The following is a 23,936-nucleotide window of genomic DNA, read 5'->3' on the forward strand; positions in this document are numbered from 1 at the left end:
AGGGTCAATCCTATCACCATGAGCCATTGCTTTACACCTTAGGTCCTAAATAGGTATTGATTACAGCTGTAGCGCTGGCCAAACTGCAAGCAGGACCTCATAAAGCAAAATTGAAAAAGCATGAGACTCATAAAATGAACACAGTGAGAAAATGACTGTTTACATAAAACAGAACTGCTAAGGTATTACATCTATTGAAAAAACTGACTGTAAGAGACAATTGCACACTTACAGTATAAGCTTGATTGTGGTGTACTAGCATTCACTTAATATGCAATATGTACATTTCACACACACTTCTATAATCTACTGCCAAATCTTCAGGTATCTGAATAGAGCACGTACGTGGCTCAGTCTCAAAATTAAGAACCTAAGAAGAAAAGTACAGAACAAGTGAAGTTAATTTCTCCAAACTGTGATAATTCGCTCTCATGCAAGACTGATCCGTTAGCACTCAGGAGAGGAACAAAAAACCCCTAACAGGTAATTTTAAGAAAAACTCTGGGAATCCATGGCTGAGACTAATCACTCTTCCTTCAGGCAGGCTGACTAAAGGTCTTACACAGTCAACTAAAGGAAAAGGGAAGGCAGCCAAAAGTGACTATACACTTGGGCATTCAGCTTGATCAAATGGCTTTAATTCATGATTTAAGATGTAAATCCTATCTGCTCAGGTATTCTTAGGAATCTAGCATACTTTAAAAAATCAGTACTAACTACTCAGCTATGGAATCGTCTCTTGTAATTAGCTCACTTAATTAATCAATTACAGCTGAATTCTAAGTAAATATAACATCTCAGCAGTGTTCCAATTATGTTAAAGCATATTAATCATGCAACCTTGTTTTCAGAGTTCTGAAACAATGATATATACTGCCTATACATACATATTATAGACAGAACAACTTCAGTGTACATTTTGTTTAATTAAAAGTGCAGAACACCAGTGTTTTTATTGGGTCCTTAACATGAACTAAATTAGATCAGCCGTAATTGAACATAATGTCCCTAAATCACTGTTTACAACTTTGCTCACATTCATGGGTATACTGTTTTGTCCTTGTTTATTTTGTGTGTTCCTGGGCTTGTCTTTCAAACATGTGTGAATTACAAACAGAAGAACACTACTGATCTGCAGAAAATAAAACAAATAAGTCCTTGCATCAGCCATTTTTCAAGATTTTCAGCCATGGACAGGAAATAAGCATCTTTACAGCAGGTTCAATCTTCCACAGTACAGGCACCATTAGGTGGCAGCACAATGAACAAGCACAATAAGGATTGGAAAACCAAATCTACAATACATATATAAAGATTTGAGGTATAATTGAAGAGGCAAGTAAATTCTGCTTGACACAAACAAAAAAATACAAATCTGGATGGAATTTACAAGATTGTGATACAGGCTACAAATACAAAATTGCAACAATGTAGATATACTTGACTCTTATTAGTCTCACAGCAGTAATATTTGGTGTGCTGAACACAACTATATTTTTTCCATTATGGGGATCCGTTCAAAAACAATTGATTATCACTGGCTTATCTAGAGGTCTTACACCTCATAAAACAAACTCTAAAACATATTGTTTGATTGCACAGATTTTGCCTATCTTCACAATAGAGGTGCACAGGGGAGCTGGAAGGAAAGCTATGCCTCTTTCAATTGTTAAATATAGCTAGTCAGAGATAATTCACATGTGTCATCAAAGATCAACACAATCATCAGAGCTGCAGGATAAATAGCACCTAAGAAGTATAATAAATACTGTTTGCTTGTACACTAGTAAATATGGTATTTAAGGCTTCATTCAATTTTTACTTATAATACGTTACACGTATTTCAGGTTGTTAAAATTTTGGGGTCATATATTTGTCTGTTTAGGTTTTATTATAATTTGTGTTTACGCAACAGAGTCTGCCTGCTACGGATACCCCCTATGTATTTTCACTCCTGCTCGCACTCTGCAAAAGTAATATTTTTAACAACCATTAAACATTAGAAATATATCACCATACACCTATGATGTACAATCACATGGTATGCCTAGGGAAAGCATTATGTACAATTGTTATCACATAAATAGTTGGATAACTAGTCATCTCCTAGTTTTTGACTGCTCGGGTCAATTGATAAATATCCATGTTCACTATGTTCAAAGTGATGGCTAGCTTATAAAGATTTTAGCTGAAAACTTGCATTTGTCACTTCCAAAAAAACAAATGTAATTGAAACACATATTCCTTATTTATTGGAATTCAGAAAAGATTCACACCATCATTCGTTGTTGTTGCTGTAGTTTTTTTCTAGAACTAACACAGCACTGGTCGACAATTTTTGCATCCGGACTTCAGTGTCAGCAAGGATTTGTTTCTGCAGGGACATCATAGCCTGAGGAACACAGGGTTCTGAATACTATACTGACATCTGACTTCAGACTTCCTAGTACTGTATTTTATAATATCAATATTAACATATTGGAGAGGCTTTGATAAAACAAAATGCATGATTGGGATTCTTAACGTTTAAGGATCATGGAAATGTAAAACATTTTTATATCCACAGCTTATCTTAGTTTTCTTCTAATCATTATTATTATTATTTATTTCTTAGCAGACACACTTGTCCAGGGTGACTTACAAAAACGCAATCATGCACACAAATAAAAATGTTATTATCAAATGATAAATAATTTGGAACAAGGTATGTGAATCATTCTGTCCCTAGCTCCATTTTCTTTTTCTGTCCTATACTACACAAAATAAGTGTGTTGCCCCCTTTGTTTCTGATGGCTACAGCTGTATAATATGACGAGCAATCTCTCTGATAAATGGAGAAATGGGTTTAAGAAAATGGTTTAAGAAAATGAAACTCTATTCCATGGGGGATATACCATAGTGGGGCTACTACTGCTACTGTTTTTCATTCCAAAGGTTTTGGAGATCAATTCACACATGTTATTTAGGACAAGCCAGGGTGAACACATTACAGAATCTTCCCCAACATTCAGAGGGTTAGGCTGCTTCAATTACAACCCTGAGCAGTTTAAATGATAGCTCTAGTGCCATAATCTAAATTGCTTTTCACAACACAACACACAGCCATGTAAAGTGCTAAAAGCAAGCGCTTACTTTCATATCTTGCTTTCACAGTGGTGTATATGCTATTCTGATTCATGAGTTGTGATATGCACAGGGTATTTAAGCACAGGATAGAACAGCTTCACCTTACGTCTATGGATGCAAATCTATTCGGCATTCTTTGAGATGCTGTAGCACTGAAAATGGATCTAAACATCCCCTACGAACTGGCAGGATGAATGGCTTTTATGGACAGCCAGATGCCTCCTTAAAATAATCTTTTGTTAGGAAATCATTCTGGAAGCAGAAAAAGCCCAAGCTTCAAAAACAGTCGTACTTAAGAATCCCTTTCTTCGCGATATTCTCACCTAAATCCAGAAAGATATGCATCTCTTAATATGTGAATCAACAGACACTTCAGACACTTCAAATATGCTCTCTATTTAGAGCAAATGTATTTATTTTAAGTAAAACAAATAAGAAATCCATTCACACACTTTGAGTACTTTGAAGGCCGAGAAAATCAATTGTTTGTAATGTCTCTTCGGCCTCATGAGTATATTTCACTTCATTCAAACACTGACTTTTCATGAAATACCCTCACAACTACACTCCCATATGCACATTTATTTTCTATTCTTTTTACATGAAAAAAGTGCCATTTATTTATCACCAGGAAGAGTGTCTTTCTCGGTTTTGAATCTTGGATAAAAGGCAGGAGTTAACAGAGTTTGACAGAAGGATGATCATAGGTTGCTCTATAATTGGTAACTCAGCGAGGGTAATATCAACTGTGCTAAACATTATTATATTGAATTGGAAGATGAAAGGCTATACTGATCCTGACCATCACATACACAGGCCAGGGGAAATTACTCAATGAAGAAGATGTACCCAGAAAGATTGGGAAAATGAACTGAGCCTCTAATCTAAAGGACCTAAAAGAAACATTTAATATCTCGTCTGTTCCAGTGTATTGTGTTAGACATTCTATTCAATGGAAATCCAAGCGCAGGCAGCTGGACACAAGTTCCTTATTACGATAGCAAATGCACACCGTCTCCTCAGTGATACAACTGTTAAACGAATGCCAAATGTCTTCAATGGCTTTTCACTATCAGAACATAGAGCTGGTGTATGGAGGTTCACCTAAGGAGAAACAGGCTTGTAAATACAAGATTTTCCTTTTTTTTTTTTTTTTTTTTTTTACTTTCTGCAAATTATTGTCTAAAAAAACAAAGCTCAACATACTGAAGCAGAAATAAAAGTTGTGAACATTTAAAGGCTACAGGTAACAGGTATAGGAATACAGTTTTATGTGTGTGTGTGTGAGTGTGATTGTTTCTTTACTTTTGTAATTAAACCTAGCCTTTGAAAATTGCCACTAGTTTAATCAGTTGGAAAAAGCAGTCATCGATCAAATGATTACAGTAGTTATTAAGGCCAACAATGGGTCTACACCTTATTACAGTACACGCATAGTAAACAGCTGCCTTTCGGTATTTGCCTATTGTCCCTACACGGTTGGTAATATAGCTTGCACTCTATGAAGAGAGCTTGATAGTGTATGGCTTTTTCAAAGTCCATCCCTTAATTACTAAAAAAATAAATCAAGAAAACAGCAGTAAATACAGGACTGCAAGGAAAGACTTGCCACTGAAAGCAATGTAATAAGCATTTCTGCCTTCAAAGTAATAGCTCTAATATCTTAGCCGGCCTTGCTTTATTTAAACGCTCACAGCAATTATGAAAGATTTCTGTTTGCTTATCTCCATAAAACAAACTGAATTGGAAAAGAAAATATTGCATTTCCAAGTGCATGCACAATGTCTTTAAACAGTCAATTGAAGCTTATATTAGCACTTAGAAGGCTGCATTTAGAATGTCACTGGGCGATTTGAAATTAAAGGCCATATTCCAGCCGTCAAATTCAGTTTCATTATCAAACTGAGGAACGCAGCAAGGAAGACCTTTTAGTTCTCTGCTGAGCACGGATGAACCAATCCCAACTGAAATTTCACTGGACACATAAAAGAAAGAGGATCAACATTTCACAGACAACAGAAGGTACTTTTCCTGCAAAATATACTTATCTATAATGATGCTTATGGCAAGATCCAAAGAGCCAGTGCATTCTCCACTAAGGGCACATCTCAAACATATATACAGAAAATTGACCTTTCCCGGGTAAGACAACTTTGAAAAGTATTCTAAAAAGCATGTTCAGTTCCCAAAGGTAAGAAGTTGTAAATCTGTCAAGGATTAGTTCAAACCTATTTGTAACAGAGAGAGAGTTCTCATTCAGATCATTTCCAAAGATATTAGTTCAACGAAATGCAATACATTCCCAAGGCATCAATGGAAATCCAAATAAATCACATTGCATAATTGTATAGTTCTTACTTCATGCTTTAGTATTTCCCATTGATTTCAGAACTGATGATATATAGGTTTATTACCATATAATGCAAACCAAATAACCTGTATATTGTCAAAAGCAATCTTTCAGCTGAACGCGATTCCTTCGTTTATGACTATGATTTGCTCTACCTAAGTCTTAAACATGCCTCTTAGTAAACATCCAACTTCTATACACATAATCCTCTTCCATACCTATTTTTAAACTATTTAAACCCACAGGGGTGGACATCTCTAGGGAACTATTTTATCACTCTTATTTGATTGTATATACAATGTAATAAAGAGATGGTAAAAAAGTAATACTGTTAAAACTTTACCAATTACATTTTGTTTGCCCCACTTCCCACACAGACAAATTAACCCCTACAACTGGAGAAGCACAAGAAAACTCAAGGGAAGCTTCTTAACAAGCCACTTATTCCTCCAACTCTTCTGGCTGACATAATTGCCCATAATGATACTATTTTCCATATCAAAAATGTTAAATGGCAAGGACTTGTTCAAAAGAAGACAGCAATAATGAACTCAGAGCCATTTTAAGAAGACATGGCCTATAATTTATTTTTCTGCAAGGTTAATGTGGAATTCTTCTTTGAAGTAGGCATAGACAATAAGATTTGTTCCTAATGGATGACCTTCAGTCCCTTCATGCAATCTGAAGACAGAAGAAATATGACCATAAATATCAGAACTTCTTTAAAGGAAATATGTAAAGAGCAGTGACCAAAAAGGCTAATAACATCATCTTTAGAACCTATTCATCTAGAAGATGAATTTGTATTAAACTGAATATTTTTCCCTTTAACTTAAAGATACCCTATGCCATAATATTGTTTTTAACATTTGCATTTTACCACAGCCCAACATGATTAAGTGAAAGTTTATTAATATCAAGTCAGACAGCAATCTAGCCATCTACATTAACTAAGCCTATAAGTAAGCAAAAAAAACAACAACATCAAAATACAAAATAAATGTAGATCAAGAGAGATCATTCGGTTGCATTTTTGTATAACTTTTTTCCAATCAATTTTTCAATATATATATGGCCAAAAAGACAGAAATGGGATATAAATAGATTAGTGACTGACAAACTAGACCCGGAAAGTCTTGAGTTGTCAGAATGCTAATAGAGAAATAGACTCAGCTGGCAGATATCATCACAGTTCCTCTGAAGGTTTACGTTGCAGAACATACATCAGAAAATACATACTGTCCACTTGGTCAAATGTATGACTTGCAGATATCCATGTAGATCTTGTGCAGTTGTGGTCACTGTGTTATAAAAAGGATATTGCCGCCGTAGAGAAAATTTAACTAAGTGACAGCGGCATCCGAGACATGCCATACACAAAGACGGTAACGGGAATGGTTTTAAACCTTGAGCAGAGGAGATCATAAGTGGATTTAATTAACCAATCCAAACACGTCTTCAAGATCAATATTGACCGAGAGCGGAAATTTAGTATGTTTAGGCCTAAACATAATAGCTATGTGTGTACATATCAGTTGGCGGGACCAATTTATTAGCCCTATAGTTGGAGAAAACATTCTGGAATCCTTCAAGAAATGTAGGGATGACATTCTGGGACTGATGAGGTACAAAAAGAAAATTCAATATGGCACTTGGCACTTCATTTGTAACCACGCGTGTTAATTGTCTTGTGACTCTTTGTGTAACACTGGAATGCAGTTCAGACTTCCACTCAGCAGCAATCAAGCGAGGAGGCACATTCATGATTCTCAAACTTGTTCAAAATTGTTAGACTTCCTATTGTCTTTCTGTACAAAAATTTCTTTAAGTGATCAGTGATGATCCATATGTCATTGTCTATCACGCAGCAGGGCTTTCTGTTTGTATTTCCACTGCTTTAGAATGTATTTTTGAACTTAATGAGGCATCAGACACTAGTCATGATATGCAAGCAGTGCACTTAAAGAATTTGATTAAGGATGTTTAATAATAGAGAAAAAAGGAGAAACAGTTGCTGTCGTGCTGTACGTTTGCATGGAGAGCAGAATAATGGCACTTTTAATTAAAATTGTTTCACCAAAAGGAATTCCAGGTGTATTATTTATATCAAAGCCTAAATTCTTCAGAGAAATCTTATTTAGATTCAATTTTCTGATCAACCGTAGCTAAACAGTAAACCTGTCAGGAATAGTTTAGTTTTATCACCCTGCATCTACTCTGAGGCCCTAAACACTATCACATAAAATGAAAAGCCTCGGCCAGATACACAGATGTCTTGTATAGTCTTTTTAAACTGTAACCTAAATATGTAATGATGAGAGAACAACCATCCTGTCTAGGTAAAGAATACTTGTAGAGATTAAAGGTTGCCTAATCCCCATGCAAAGCCATAAATTAAAACAAGGCAATCGGAGACAAACAAACAAACAAACCACAGAATTGCACTGATCCACAAAAACAGCTAAAGTTGTGGCAGAATTTAAGTTAAAAATGTTTTTTTTTTGTTGGATGTCTGCTATTTTGTACGTGTGAAAGAGAGAAATGTTAAAAAAAGTCCTTTAACTAGTATATCGTGATATATCAAGTAAATAACATTTTAGTAAAAGCTCTCACTGCAATAAAACATTCTGTGCAAGTGGTCCCAACCACGTTTTAATTTCCCATGTCAGCTCCTTACTGGTTCGGAGTCCAAAGCCTGAACAACAAGCTGTATGAAAGTTTTGATCTTTTAAACATATATTCTTTCTCATGAGAAAATACATAGCTTTAAAACACAAAACTGCCGAGAGCATTAGTACCAAAATAAATAATAAATTAAAACACAGCATTAGAATGGCAGTGCAGGCTAAATTAATTGACATTTGAACTCTGATTTTGTTCTGTGTAGAATAAAAATACGTTATAAAGTGTGCAAGTTCTCAGATTTTGCAGAAAGCGAGGCAAAGTCCACATCAAAGTATTTTTGTTGAATATATTTTTTGAGATCGAGGAGGCTGGATTGCTAAATAAGTAAGATTCAATCTGAAATGAAACCGTTTTCAAGCTCATTAGCATGATTTTAGATCTTCAAGTCTTCTCATAATATGCAGGCTTTGCTTGAAACTTGGCCTACATAATGCCTACACACAATTAATCTTTCAGTTCATTTACAAAAAAAACAAATAAATCGCACTGTGTTGCCTGGTGTTTGATTAATAATGAAGCCAAATAAGAATCTATGACAAGTTTGTTAATACAAGGGAAATATTTTAATATGGTATTAGCACATACCAGCTCTGTTATACCTTTTATCACTGTGGTGGCATAACCCATAATGAACTTCTATGAAATTGTGCTCAATATGAAAATAATCTGAAATAAATAAATGACTGGTTAATTGATGAGAGACAATTCATTAACTGTATCCCAACTCTCAACCTTACAATCAGTGCTAGTCTTTTGACTGTAAATGTAACATTATTTTTTGCGGAGATTTTTCTCTCTCTTTTCCAAGTTAATCTGAAATTAGGAAATATTAAATATGAAATTATTGGTATAATTGGGCTGAGACCATTCCAGTATGAATTACTTTAAATTGTACAGGCATTAAGAAATAAGAGAAAGATCCAATTTGAGCGTATACATAAATCATTATCATAACATGCCGTGTCAGCACACTATCTCTTGAAAGGTATTAGCAGCAGAAATTAGATTAGGTGGACAAGTATCTAAGGAGAAAGGGCAACAAAATTAGCTCAAAGAAGATTAAGCCTGAGGCCAAACAGCCATATCAACATTTCAGGAGGTCTCTGAGGATTTTCTGCTAGGTCATTGATTATTTTGTCACTGTAACCTTTAAACTATGATTGAGGATTTGTAGATACTATAAATTTACATTTGCACAGGAAACCAGAAATTCCTGACCTTCGTGTAATGTTGCCAAAATTCCAAAACAGTGTTTATATTCAACAAGTCATCTTTCACACTATATACAGCCAAAATGTGAAGTGTGTGTTTTGTTTGCCATTGAAAACTATATATGGGCCTTATAACAATGAGAATATATTTTCTGATAGATAGATAGACAGACAGATCTTACAGAATAGTATGTATTGAAAACAATTATAAACAAGAACTCTATTTCCTCATTAGCATTAGGATTATGTAGCATTTGTTCGGGTTATTGTGTTCTGAAGCTCTATTTTAAATGATTAATGAATAAAAACAGAACATCAGCAATTAGAAATGGCTGAGAAGACTTGTTTCTCTTGGTGGTTGGCTTCTGCTCATGTTAGGTCACACACAGGGAGCAGAACACAACATTAACCTGCCCTCTGAAGATCTCTCCGCCTTTGCACTGTATAGAAGTGCAGAAGTAGCATGATCTACTTTCTGAGTTGGAGAAAAAATATTTTTGATTTGAGAAGTGGAGCACACACTTTGGCATTTCTGTACCGTTTAGGGATCTTTCAGGGGGCGGGACAATGCTCTGTTGTGCCTGTGATGTAATGTAATGCGAAAGTTCAGGGAGAGAGCCACGTCTTCTCAACTGTTTTTCATGGCTGATATTGTTTTATTTATTAGTCATTAAAAGGAGATCTTCAGAACGCAACGAAGCAAACAAATGGTACATAATCTTAATACGATCAAGGAACTAGACTATTTTTGTTGTGATTTATAATTAATACTATCCAATTCCACACAGAATCCATTCCTCTTTCATGTAACGCAACAATGATGTCAGCACCGCTAAGAAACCGCTTGTAAAACATTTAACAAAGATAAATTGGCTATATGTATCAATAGCAGGAAGGCATTGCGAATCGTCTCCTCTGCCAAACTGCGATCTATCACTAATGGAAAAGTCGAGCAAATCTTTCCTTAGATGTGATGCAGGCCAATTATTAATCATGCTCATTATAGTGTCAACCAGAGGAGTAGGTTACGCCTCAGGGGATTCAATGAGCTGAAGACCATCTTTGGTAATTATTATTATTGATATTTTAGAGGAGATACATTTCTTGCAATGCATAAACACTCATTCCTTGTGTTTTCCTTTGTTGGTGGAATTAAATTGCATTTTACTTTTAAATAAATGAAAAGACACTGTAGAGACTCCAGCCAAGATTTGCACTGAAAGAGTTACCCAAAACTAAACTGTTTGTCTTAAAAGATGCTGCAAGCAAGGGATAATTGAATCTCCCTTGGATGAATGGTTGCCAGTTGTTTCTAAACTAGGTGTTCACTTTTAGAAACAGAGACAGCCTCAAGTATCTGTTATATTTTACACTACATCTATGCAGTGTAAGTTATATTTTTTTTCTGTAATTTACATTAATATTGCGCTCCTGACAAGTAAAACTGATACATGATGGTAACCCATTTTTTCTTCTTTTTTGTTTTCCAGACACCACATATTTTATATTCAGAAAAATGTTCACTGCTTTAGGATTTCTTTCTCCTATACTCAAGCCAATTAAACAAACAATAGCTTATGATCACATGAATTTGAGAGTGTGTGTTACATATCACTTCTGGGTTTTAGAGTTTTATTTTATATTAGTCTATATAACTCTTTACTTTGGATAAAAGCATGTTTTTTCAATCTGTCTACAATATTATCACATGATGCAATTACAAATAAGTTCTGTAATATAGTTTTTAGCTTCTCTGATATTATTTTAGGATGTCAAACTGGCCTTGATTCAAATCATAAGCATTAAAGTTGTAAACAGAAATGATACCTTTTTTTGGTTCTGCTTGCATTAACATAATCCATCTCCCCTTCATTGGCAGTTATACTTTAATCAGACGTGTCCTTTCAACGTATTAAATAAAACTGAAACCTCAGCAGAAGGGTTGGAAACAGTCACTGTTAAAGTAAGCGATGTCACCCCATTGGCATATCCACAACCCGGACTGTAAATCTCATGAATGTGTTTCGTGTAGAAGCATAACATCTAATAAAGTGTAGCATAATTCTAATAAGAGTATTCCTTTTCCTATCTTATTAAAACGAATACCCCCTCTGTAAGGTTATATACAGAGGAGAAAATGACAAGGGTGCTAGGTATAATTGGTGACCCAACCTTCCCAATGGCAACATTTGCAAATTCTGCAAATGTGATTGCCACGACCCCATGCATATGCACACTTAATTCCACTAAAGCATGTATTAAGGTTTGGGTGTTATGAGCAGGAAGTATGCAGGAGCTAGGCAGACTCACTTATATAAATTGTATATGTGCAGAGAGAGCAGTAGAGAGTATTATCGTTGTTAGATTACAGTATTCAGTATCAAGCAAACAAACTGCATGGCATTGATTCTTCCCCTTCCGAGAGCTGTTAAGAGTCGTTCCACTAATGTACCTGCTTTAATAAAATAAGAAATTAACTTTGATAATTCCAGTTATCAAGCATACAGTTTCCTTGGGAAAAAAATAAATAAATAAATCTGATGGAAATATTTTTTCAGAATATTGAATATTTTAAATCCCAGAGCAAATGTGATATTAGTTTGTACTGCACCTCCTATATCATTTGTACTCTCTGAAGGATAATGAAGAAGAGGAAGGGGTTGAAGAATACGTAGAGATATTTCAAAGTCTTTCCACCTAACCGAGCACAGAAAAGACTTGAGGAAAGGTCTCTGAAGAATTCCTGCTAGCTCCCACGATTTTCCCCACAGAGCCACAGTCAGATAAATCAAAAATGGTCAAACCGGAGGAAGAATAAAGCTTATATTCCCATTGCCGGACAAATGCCGGTCGGGACTGGTTAGGATCTTTGCTACCAGCTCAACGGCACGAGGTTGCAATATGCATTAAGCAGTTTACAGACATGCAAATATATGCAGCCCTGCTCCCATTGGCTCCCCTTCCTTTAATTTGGCTTGTATCATTTACAGGATGAGGGAAATTAATCCAAAATATTATTTCAAAGATTTATTCCTCCCCAGCAATATCAGCTGCATTCTTGGAGATAAATGCAAAGGAAAATGATTAACGACCCTTGACATTGGAATATAAAATGCCCTTCATGCATATCTGCTGCTCTAACCATCGTTTGTATTTCAATGCCAAAATGGGAATTAGAATTGCAAAATATCATAAAGAGATACAAGGAAATTACACTGTGAAGTGGTTTCCATTGTCACACTGAAAAGGGGGGAAAAAATGAAATATGTACAATGTAACGCTGATATAATAGGTCTATAGTATTGTATCTGTTCCCGCTTTCTTACGAGTCTCCTTTTACTCGACTACTAATTAATAAGCGTACTTCAAACCAAGCTTTCATGTAGGAATACCAGGTAAAATATGTGCAGCCCCACTTTGTCCCCTTTAACTCGAGTGGGCTGTATTTAATTGTGTTTGTATAAATAAATTGCTTTACAAACACGTCATTCAATATCAGAACAGCTGGATTCCAAGAAGCTTATAAATCAAAGATAATGAACAACATAGAGAACATTTCAAACATAACATAGAGTAGCCCTGTCCATAATTTGGCAGTCAAAACAGCAGTACTAGACATCTGAACTGAAGTAATTGTTGTCAGCAAAAGAAAATAAGTATTACTGTCCACCCATACCATGTTAATATCCGGAATGCTAATTAATCTCCTTACTTATGAAGTAGCCAATTAATTATCAGAGTGTTATTGAACAGACTGGATTAAAACAGATATAAAGGTAAAAGAAAATGCCATGATAAACAATATTTTTTCTACCTTGTTACAGCCTGCACCTTTCAATAATTCAGTGCCTTGAACTGTAACATTAAATGAACTTGATCATCCAGGCTCAAGCATCACAAGTAACAAATGTCAAAATATAAATTCAGACTCCATCTCCCTCTATTAAACCCTGTATCTGAATAAAAATAATAATTCTGAGAAATGGAAAAAATGCCATTTCTCTCTTTTAATGGGCTTGCCAATCACATGAAATGTATTAACAAAGTGAGTTAGTCATGCGAACAACTTCACTTCTTTTGCAAGGTATGGTTACTCAGATGGAATAAAAGTATACCAAATACCCTGTAAGAATGCTACAGTATGTACAACATTATTTTAAATAAAAGCATTGCTTTGCTACATTTGTGGGTGAGAAAAACTGAAAACAGCTAAAAAATCGTTTTTATTTTTTAAAGAAACAAAAAAGCAGGATAGGAAGAAAATGCATTTCTTTCAAAATGCTGTTCGAAGAAAGAGAAAATGAAAAGAGACTTGAAAAAAATAAGTTTTTTTAAATGCAGTAAAAATGAGTCTCAGGTGAGCAGGTTCTCCAAGAAGAAACCCATATCAAAGAGATGGATTGATCCAGCCACACTAATATTTAATATGCTTAGCACTGGAAGTAGAAAAGATGGGGATGTTCAGGCAAATAAAAATAAAAGGTCAGTAAAACATATTGTACTCTATAACTTCAGGGGACGTTCTGCATTGTTTGAGGTAGGTTCCAGTCAATGATGCAGATACTGACAAGTCATCTAAGCAGAAAAGAGAATTAAATAGCCTTAAGGACCAGAAACTATCCATTTACTTTTTATTCTTCATACTTTATTTAGTACAGGCAGCCATATTGTAAGATATAATGTATTATGTATTTTCTCCCATCATATTCTACAACTTTATAGAATATGATACCCAAATGCAGTGAAACAATGAGGTGTTTAAGAGTCACATGTAACTTTATGTTGAATAGTGGTACAGGCAGGTAATCTGATCACAGAAATGGTCTAGAAAAAGTGGCGTGCAAATCTGGGCTGGGTGAAGTTGAGGGGGGGTAGCTGTGACATTTCATTCCTGGCATGGAAATGGAAGGAGAAGAAGTGCTGTGGGCAGTATGTCAGTGCTACATACTCCAGAGATTGTGTTGATAATAAAACATTTAATTTATATAGCACTTCTAGAACCAAAGGATGAAGTGCTTTATAGACAGAAGGGGGACTGACTTAATCTGCCAGAGAAGTGCAACACCCTCTAAGTATCATGTCATGCTCCACTGATGAGTATAAATCCCCAAAAAGGTCTCTTCCTGATTCACTGCTGGATGAAGGCCTCCCCAAGATGTTTCCACTTGCTTCGATCAACAGCTTCCCTTTTCTACATTAAGCCTGGAAAGTGTATGATTTCATCTTCCCGTGTGGATGACACAAAGTAGCATAGAAAGATGTATGCTTGGAATAAAAAGAAGAGATAGAAACATAAATGAATGGATCTGAGAACAAACCAAAACTGGTGACATCATCGAAAGAGTGAAAATGTCAAAATGGCAATGGGCTGGACACACTGCAAGAACAACAGATCAAAGATGGACAAAGGAACCTATTGAATGGATACCAAGAGATGAAGAAAGATGACCACATAAAAGATGGGAAGATTAAAAATATATATAGATAATATAAACAACTCTGTAACTGGTTCAGGTTTGTAATTAATTGGTTTAGTTAGCTGTGAATGGAGGGAAGGTAGACTGGGGACTCTCCTGTCCTCAGCAGTGTGTGAGGTAATCACATTCACAATATTTATGCAAAGGGATAAGGATTAAGCTATATAGAGCAAGTTTACTTACAACCTTGCTTTTAAGTCTGATCCAAAGGTCAGAACACAAACAGGTTCAACAATTAGTTCAATAAAAAATGTGTCAAGTCAGTGAAAGAACCAGGTGTACAGCCTGATGAATACAAAAAGACCTGAACTTTTGGTTGCAGTTTTTTCCCCTGTAGAACTGTGAATCAATGAAACCAACACATTAAGGGAAGCTATCTACATCAAATGGCAACATTAAGAGGTGCACTTAATTAAAAAAAAGCAGGACGTAATTCAGTAGTAAGCTACTAATAAGGGTACCTTTGTAAATCAATGAATGCTTAATTCTTAAAACATTAACATGTTCTATGCAAGGAACATTAAATCATAGCTTAATGTTTGTATTTGCTGTTGCATTCAAAATAGTAGACTTTTTAATGTCTTTAAATTGTCTCTATTTCTTCAGATAATTTCTATTACACCAATGAAATTATTTAAGGGGAATTTCCTAAATCTCTTTTTTTTGTTGGTTTGTTCTCAAGTCCTATTTAGATATCAAATTAAGGAATAAAACATTCAGTGGTGAAACGCACAGGCATTCAGAGTCCATGTATTGACAGAAATGTCCTGCTTTTTTTGACAAACTACAGCACACAATTAGGGTAATGCATCTAAATAAGCACTTTATTTTTACTGTCATCCAGTGGATTTAACTGACACACAAAAACAGGAAAGAAAATACAAATGAAAGATAAATTATTCTTTTCACACTCAAACAACTCGGTTCATCCGCTGGCCTGTAAGTACAGTGGTGTCTGGATGTGTCACTCTTAATGCCACCCTGGAAATGGCGAGTTGCCTGGTAAATAATTTATCAGATGCTGCAAAGATACCAATTATGATCAGAATTTCTACCATCTCCAGCAAGAATTTCTAAATGTAGAAGTGATGAGAAGGGTCACTGGCTGACCTTTAACACAGCTCCCTGAAGTAAAGAGTCAAAAAGATCACGGCGAGTCAGGGACCTTTCCAGATAAGTGTGCTACTTTGTGAATGAATTAGCTGGAATTTGCATGTAAATAGACTAACATCTCATCTCTGCAATAAAAGCAAGTTTCTAGGGATCAATGGGTTGTCTCCTCTTCATCACTATGCCACTCCAAAGCAAAATAGCAGCCGTGTATAGATTTGAACAGGTTTCTTTACGTTCCCCACAAGAAGTTCACCGAGAAATCCAGGTCCCGTGTGAAATTCACTCAATTAGCAAAGGACAGTAAAGGGGAAAAACAAAATCATAGCTTTATTAACTGCTTCGTAAAGCAAGAATCAACAGGAACTTAAATTTAATTCTTTACACATCAGCCTTTGACAAAAAGCACACCACTTTTCCTGTATCAGTCCATCAGGATTGACCAACTGTGTTTGTACTGAAGTGTTATAACTGACTCTTTCAAGTTGACAACGGGCATCCAGAAACTCTAGAGTCTTAAAAAGCCTGTAATAGATTCAGAAGTCTACGTTCTGTATTTTAACAGGTTGCCAATACAATAATTCCTTTCTAAACATAAGCTTATATATTTTTCCCCAAGTACATATAAAACTTGGCAATGCAAAGAAAACAAAGTGCAGCCATGGTAACCAGTTTTCTTTTGTCAGGGTATCAGATGGTGTAGTGTGGTTCACAATCTCATGAGGATTTCCAATAGCACATTTCACAGTATTTAGAAAGCTACTCATTTAGCACAGTGCTTGATAGGCAGGGGGGAGAAAGGACGATCAAATCGAGCTCATTAATCACCCGTCATGACCATATAATAATTTAGTCTATGACACTTAGCTGAAGGAAACAGTGTTCTTTCAAACAACAAATTGAAAGATGATAATCCTGAGACACCTGTCACAGAAACAAAAAAAATCTATATGTATCAAGCTTTCTGTCTTCTCAAAAACACAAATATATGTTAAGAAAATGACAAGTACAAAAAATTCAAACTGTAAAAGTCTGAAAGGTAGACTGGCATTCTCTCTGCTCTGTAACACGGAAACCTGTCAGAGTGGAAGACACACAACATCAAAATGAAAGTCAAACATATCCTTCCAAAGCCTTGTATTACTGTTTGAATATGGAACGATCATTTAGAAGCACAGTAAGATCTGTTCATAACTGCATGGACAAACGGGTGAAATAATTGTTCTACGTTTTGTTCCTTAAATACAATTAAAAGGGTTTTTGTTTCTTGTAAAAAGAAAGTGACAGTGAGATACAAATTCCTTCCAATAATACATTCTTCAGAAAAGTAAGTAGGTTACAGCTATATACCCATATATATATATATATATATATATATATATATATATATATATATATACACATATATACCCATATGCTGTCTGCACACTGTGAGTCAGTCATACTAACTTTGCTTCACCTATGGCCTGTACTGTATACAGCTTTCTCAAATGACAATGTTGTATTATACATGACAGTTTCAATATACAACTGTGTAACCCAAAATCATACCATGCCACATGGTGTACACACAGAAAGGCAGTTCTTCTACAGTGCTGGTAATAGTCTAATAAACGAAATGTAATAAATGTCAAATGCATACTGCACATCATTAGTTTGCAATTAAAAGCTATTGAGGATAATAGACTATTTATAGAGAACCATTTACCATTTTTAATGAATATATTTAGATTGGTACGTCATTTGCTCATATAGAACAAAGTTTTAAAAAATTATTCTTAATAATAATTAATTAACGTGTTGGAGAACACTTCGAAGAGAGGGAAAGTTGCGTAAGATATACAATAAGCACAGCAAGACAGCCACAGGGGGAAAGAGGTTTTCTATCAAATACAATAAAACGCTGTTACTGTGGCCAATTAAAGGAAGCGTGGACGTTATCTAACCAACAAGAAAAAACAGAGTGAGTTAAAGGTGAAACTGACTAAGCAATTATGATGGAAAGTAGAATCCGGCACAGCTACAGAATAACCTAAAGGGATAGTAGGTCACAAACCTCAACAGTCTCGAGTACATGTGTACGGCTTCCCATGAGAAAGTAACTGCAGGATGAAGAAAGTCAAGGATGACTAGCTTCCATTTCAGTTTTCATTGAATAAATGTAAAAGCCTGACAGGTCACAAGGCAAGCTCCTAAGTTTAAAATGATTTCCCATTATCAGTCTTTAAACTTTCACTGTCTCTTCTTTCCCTTTACACATGCACACACACAAACACACACACATACATATATATATGCTTTGTAATAACATAATTAGTAGCATAATTATATGCTTTGTAATAAGATAGTTAGAGTCAAATGCCAAGAAAGACTAATTTGATTCCTGAAACCAAAGAAAAGATGAAGAGAAAAGGATGTGTTTGTACATCACACATTTTTTAAATGCTACCAGTGGATTACATGGATATAAAGGACTGTCCGCACGTGCTCTGAGGCAGGTAGGTGATACAACGTAACCACATATGAAACCGTTACTTTTCAAACTTATGCTTATCATTCCAAACAGAAGAAATACTTGATACATTGCCAATACAAATTAATGGAAATTGACAGCTTGGTTTTCTTAATGTTTGCATCATCTAATTAAGAGCAGAAGTCTTTGTTCATTGACTTTGAAGTACATTTTAATCATCAGCTTGTAGGAGAAGCCATAATCACTCAAGAAAGCTTCAGCTTAGTGCAGATGCAGTACAATAACGAAGTACAGAACTGCCTACCTCATTGAAATTATTACACCAGGAAATCATACTGTATGTCCTTGCAGCAAATGAATTAATTGTTTCCAATCTCACTAATGTCATCCTTGACAATAAGTAGCTCATTAAATACAAATACTGCTGACATGTATTAATATCAAAAAAATTTAAGTGGTGACTCTGTCTGCCAAAAAATCTCACCTACTGTACAGGAAGCTTATGTTCTAATGAAATGTGGATGATTTGTTTTATATTATTAAAAGTAAAATATTTTCTTTTTAGAAACCTTTCTCGCAGTAACTGTCATAATCAGGCACAAAAAAGCCTCCACAAAACTTGCCGCAACTCATTATCAACATCATTACAATGACAGCATGTTAGTATTGCCAGATGGATCTAGCTATGAGTCATTAACACAGAGGTACATTATGTAAAATGTAGTCTGCTGACAATTCAAGCTGGTATGTCTTAATTTAATTGGGAAAATGTGAGCTACAGAAAAGTTGACAACAAAGATGTATTACATTGTATATATATATATATATATATATATATATATATATATATATCATACATACATATATATATATAGATGTACACACACACATACATATATTGTGCAGGAATAATAACATACATCAGTCGTTGTTTTACAGGGAAAACATAATAAATGATGTGATGGAGATATATATTCTTACAAATGTTTTTACACATGCCATATGACCAAAAGTATGAGGACAATAGACTAAGTGTTTAGTTGCAAGACTATAACTTTTTTAATGCTTTACAAAATTAAACAGGCCTTGAATCGATTTTTTACACATATACATTATTTGCACCTTTATCTTGATTGAAACTAAGTGCTTTCTCAATTATTTTACTATCCTCTAAATTAAACAGAGATCCTTAACATTAGAATAGCACCATTTCAATCATAGAGATAACTCGAAGAGATGCACTTAAGTGTCAAGGGATTATCTGGTGACTCCTACTCTAACCTATTTTTACAGCTCCTTTATATTTTGGATTCAAAGGATTCTTACAATTAGATTCAAGATTTCGCTTTTAAGTGTATTTGAACTAAATGTTGTCGATGTTCACAACTGATGCTCCTCTGTTGCGCTTTCCATCATAAGGTGCCTCTGATGTTTAGCTACCATGCCGTGTGCCAGCAAATATAATCAATCAATAGAAGAATACGGAGTAAAAGATATAAGCATAGTAGTGAGAAGATGGATGTGTTCATCAGCATTAAGGGAGCAGGGCATATGTGGGAGGTATGGGACTTGCAAAGACTGATTGTTACTAATTCTCATTGTTACTTGTATTATTCTACCAAAATACAAGATGTTTTGTATACTTTCATTTCTTCATTCCGGTGAATGCCTGACTAAACTAGTGAGTAACTGTTTATATGACATAAGCACACAGAACTTAGAGGTCTAGCAGCCGTGAAAAATACAGATGACATTATAGTACAGGGTCTGAAAATGCCTACAGTAATACAGTAAATCAAGTAAGAAAAAAGTTGTATTGATCAACAAGCCACTATGAGGCACAATATACCATATATATATAAGCCAAAACTTTTTAAATAAGATGCGTCCATCATACCTTAACCATACCCATACCTTATCTCTTATACATAAAAAAAGTCTCTAGCCTCAGCAGGTGAAAGATTAATGTTTACGACATTTTCAGCCTTGTTGAGATGTATCGCTTAGAAAAATAAATACATATTTCCACTGTGCTACCCTCTTCTGTACTTCAGCTGTAATTTGGGAGCTGCTTTTATTCCAAGCGTCTCCACAGAAGAATCCAATTCTTGGAAAGAGTTCAAACTAAGTGCAGACTGCCAGTAGAATAAACATCTGCAGAAAACATCTTCTAGCAAATATTGCCAAATCGCCCTCCCCTCCAAAATTAAAAGTCCATCATAACGTCTTCAAAAGGAGATTACTGTATGTGCCTTTTAAACAAAGAAGGAGATGCACGTTAAATAGTGTGAAAAGATGTTCGTATGTGCTGCATATCACATTCTACTGCAAATCTGCAAATGTATATTATCACTTTATCCAATGTGACCTATTTCCATATTTTTAGGTTTAGGCATTTGAGTTGTAACAAATCATGGTAAGCAAAATAAATCCCAGAAAAAATATTCATTATTCATTGAAATCTTGATTTTAGATGGCAGCCTGTGTTTGTACTGTTACCATGAATTTGCTCAAGCAATCATACTATTTACTAATTTATACATCTCCCTTGGAATACAAATGTCAAAAAGTCAATTACATGAAAAGATAGCATCTCTTAATGTCCTGTTGCATTTGTAGAGTCTTGAACATTTCTCTAACCTTTACAGCATTAAAGAATTAAATGACTAAATACCTTTTTATCATATCTGAGACCCTCTTCAGTAATACCTTGGAATTAAGAGATAAACTACATTTGCATTTATATTCAACACAAACTCTGTGTTCTTTTGATCACAAAAGATGAGAATATTTTAATCCAGGACTGGCTTTTTCTGAAGGATAACAGTAGGATGAAAGTTTAATGTATTCAGTCATTAATTACATGGTTTTGAGAGAAACAGTTTTTTAATGTTTTGTAAAAGTGTAAGCTAGAGCACAAATGTAGGCAGAAAAACCCTACTTATGTTTTCACACAGTGTTATGCAAAACATTGAATAAGAAATTGAAACATGTACTGGTATAATTTAAGTACCACATCAGTATTTGAAACGCATAGTGCAGTGATAATGTAAAGCAGATCAGTTTCCATATAAATAATTGTTATTGGTGGAGAAAAATTGATGGGAGAAAAAAGCAGAACAAACTGACTGTCATTTCAATAATAAACCCCATTTGATAAAACCGTGTGAAAGAAGGAAGTGGATTTTCTTAAGACAATTAAATGTAAGTTCAATTGTCATTTCAATTGACATTTGAGACTGTGCTTAGTGAAATTTACGCTTAACCTTTCTGAACACATGTGATTATCACCCGCTTAAGCTCGGCAGTACTTCAATATGGGAATAGTCGCTTAAGATGGCTGTTAATTATAATTGTCTCAATTAGGACAGAAGTACCTAACACATTATGAATTAGGAAAGATCAGGTACACTGCACTGAGGTCAAAACAAGGAACAACTCAGGTATAACTCTAAACTACTCTAGACAACATAACCTATTCCCAGTCTTAGCAGAAAACAACCAAGTCCTAACACTACGTTTCCTCAACTTAAAAACATAAGTTATTATTGATTGTAAAAACATAGTTTAATAAAGCTTTGACGTTAAGGAGCATTAAAGGCGTTAAGGAGCAATAGAAAGAAAGAAAGAAAGTATATTACAGATGCACTAAAAACTAAATATGACTCCTAAAACCAGAGGAGCTTTTCCAGATCAGCAGGGACACATGCACCCGGGGACACAAATGGAAATTGGGCTTCAAGGCATTCAAAACAGGAAACAGGAGACACTTCTTTACACAGAGAGGCGTCACAATCTGGAACAAACTCCCCAGCGATGTGGTAGAAGCTGAAAGTTTGGGAACATTTAAAAATAGACTGGATAGGATCCTTGGATCACTTAGATATTAATGGACACCAAACGAGCATGATGGGTCAAATGGCCTCCTCTCGTTTGTAAACTTTCTTATGTTCTTATGTTCTTAAAATTAAAAGAATGAAGCTGATGTGCTTTAAAAGATGTCATGCACTATAGTTATCATGACAGAACACTTTTTCCTTATATTATGAGGCAAAAACAGTAAATTGAGAGGTGCTAGGAGACTTTTGGAAGGAATGGGCTAACGGTGGCCAGGCAAATATAAAACAATGTAATGGCCTGCTAGAGTGATTCACAGCAGAAAGCCGATCCCTGCTGATGGCCATATTTAAATATGGTCTGAGAAGCAGAGCTGGCAGATTTAGTGTAATTACACCCAATGGACAGCTTTTCACAGCCATGTGTTCAAGTTCAAACAAAAAGCTGAAAGGATTGAGTCAACATGTCTTCCTTTTGAATGTATTTCACAGGCACACACCAACATTAAAAGTAACTCCTCTTTACCTTAACCACTCACTCTGATGATGAAAAGTGAATGCAGACCACTGGGTTAACTACCTTCCTCTTTATTACTGGGTGGAAATTAAATGTTTCATATAAATGGTAAGCCGTGTCAAGAAAAGACATCAGTCATCTAGTTCATGTGGACATCTGACATAACTACATAAACCGAAGAAGATGGAACAGTATCACGAACAGTAATTTTTCATATTGTACTGATAGAAACTCCCAAAAGTTATTGAACACGTTTTATTGAATAGGAATATTAGGTGGCCTTAAGTAATCAATCTTTCATATAACGCACTAAATAGTAAAATAAGGATTCGTCTCAGACCTAAAGCGAAGTGGGGGAATGCTAAATTATTATGAATTAAAGCACAATATTCTCATTGTCTTGACATATTATTAAATGGATACATTTTTCAACAGAAATTTATATAGGCGATAAAAATACGTTGGTAATTAATTACTTTCCCACTTTCTAGATGATTAAAATTGCAATTAATGTCAGGTATGAGGCAATTATATTATATATGTGATGTGTCTTAATTAGTTGTAAAACTTCTTGATGAATATGAAAGACAGTGCAGTGACATTTTGCTTTAAATCCCAGTAGACTACACAGCATTATAACTCCCACCCACCCCCCAGAAATATCCAATGTATCTGATATGCAAAGTTAGGCCACCCAGCTCTCAAGCAACACAATGATCTATTTACCGAGGTTTGTTTTTTAAGGATCACAGAGCATAAAGTCTATGTGCATTGCCCATGAAACATGACATGAAAACACATTTCAATATTAATGGTTTACAGTGTTTAAAAACATTCTCACAAAACAGAAAATACATTAGATGCTGATTTGCTACACAAGTCTCCAATGAAGAACTGCAGATCCTAATGTAAATGTGTGACCATAGTGTGACACTGGCCCATGCATTGCAAGCTTTCTTAGGTGATCTGGGACATTTTTCAGGGGGGATTCGGTACATGTATGTACTGCCGCTTATTTCTGCTCCTGATGAGGAAGTTATTAAAGTACCTGCAGATTAATATCAGACATCAGTGTCTGTCTTTCCATAGATGCACTGTTGACTTGAAGCAGTCTTTGATGCAATCTGTGAGGAAAACAGAAATTATCATGA

General features: G+C 35.1%; 1 protein-coding gene across 4 annotated transcripts in view; it reads right to left on the reverse strand.

Moving 5' to 3' along the window:
• fhit (fragile histidine triad diadenosine triphosphatase) overlaps positions 1–23,936 on the reverse strand; it is a 309,150-nt gene that overhangs the window by 204,936 nt on the left and 80,278 nt on the right. Inside the window, exon 3 of one of the 4 annotated variants that reach the window (XM_066697923.1) lies at positions 23,834–23,909. The exons of the other annotated variants lie outside the window; for them this stretch is intronic. The gene's annotated coding sequence lies outside the window, so the exon portion shown is untranslated. The remainder of the gene's footprint in view (positions 1–23,833; positions 23,910–23,936) is intronic. 4 annotated transcript variants of the gene reach the window in all.

Source organism: Amia ocellicauda, chromosome 3 (genome assembly GCF_036373705.1).
Source record: "Amia ocellicauda isolate fAmiCal2 chromosome 3, fAmiCal2.hap1, whole genome shotgun sequence".
In the NCBI taxonomy this organism is placed as follows: domain Eukaryota; kingdom Metazoa; phylum Chordata; class Actinopteri; order Amiiformes; family Amiidae; genus Amia; species Amia ocellicauda.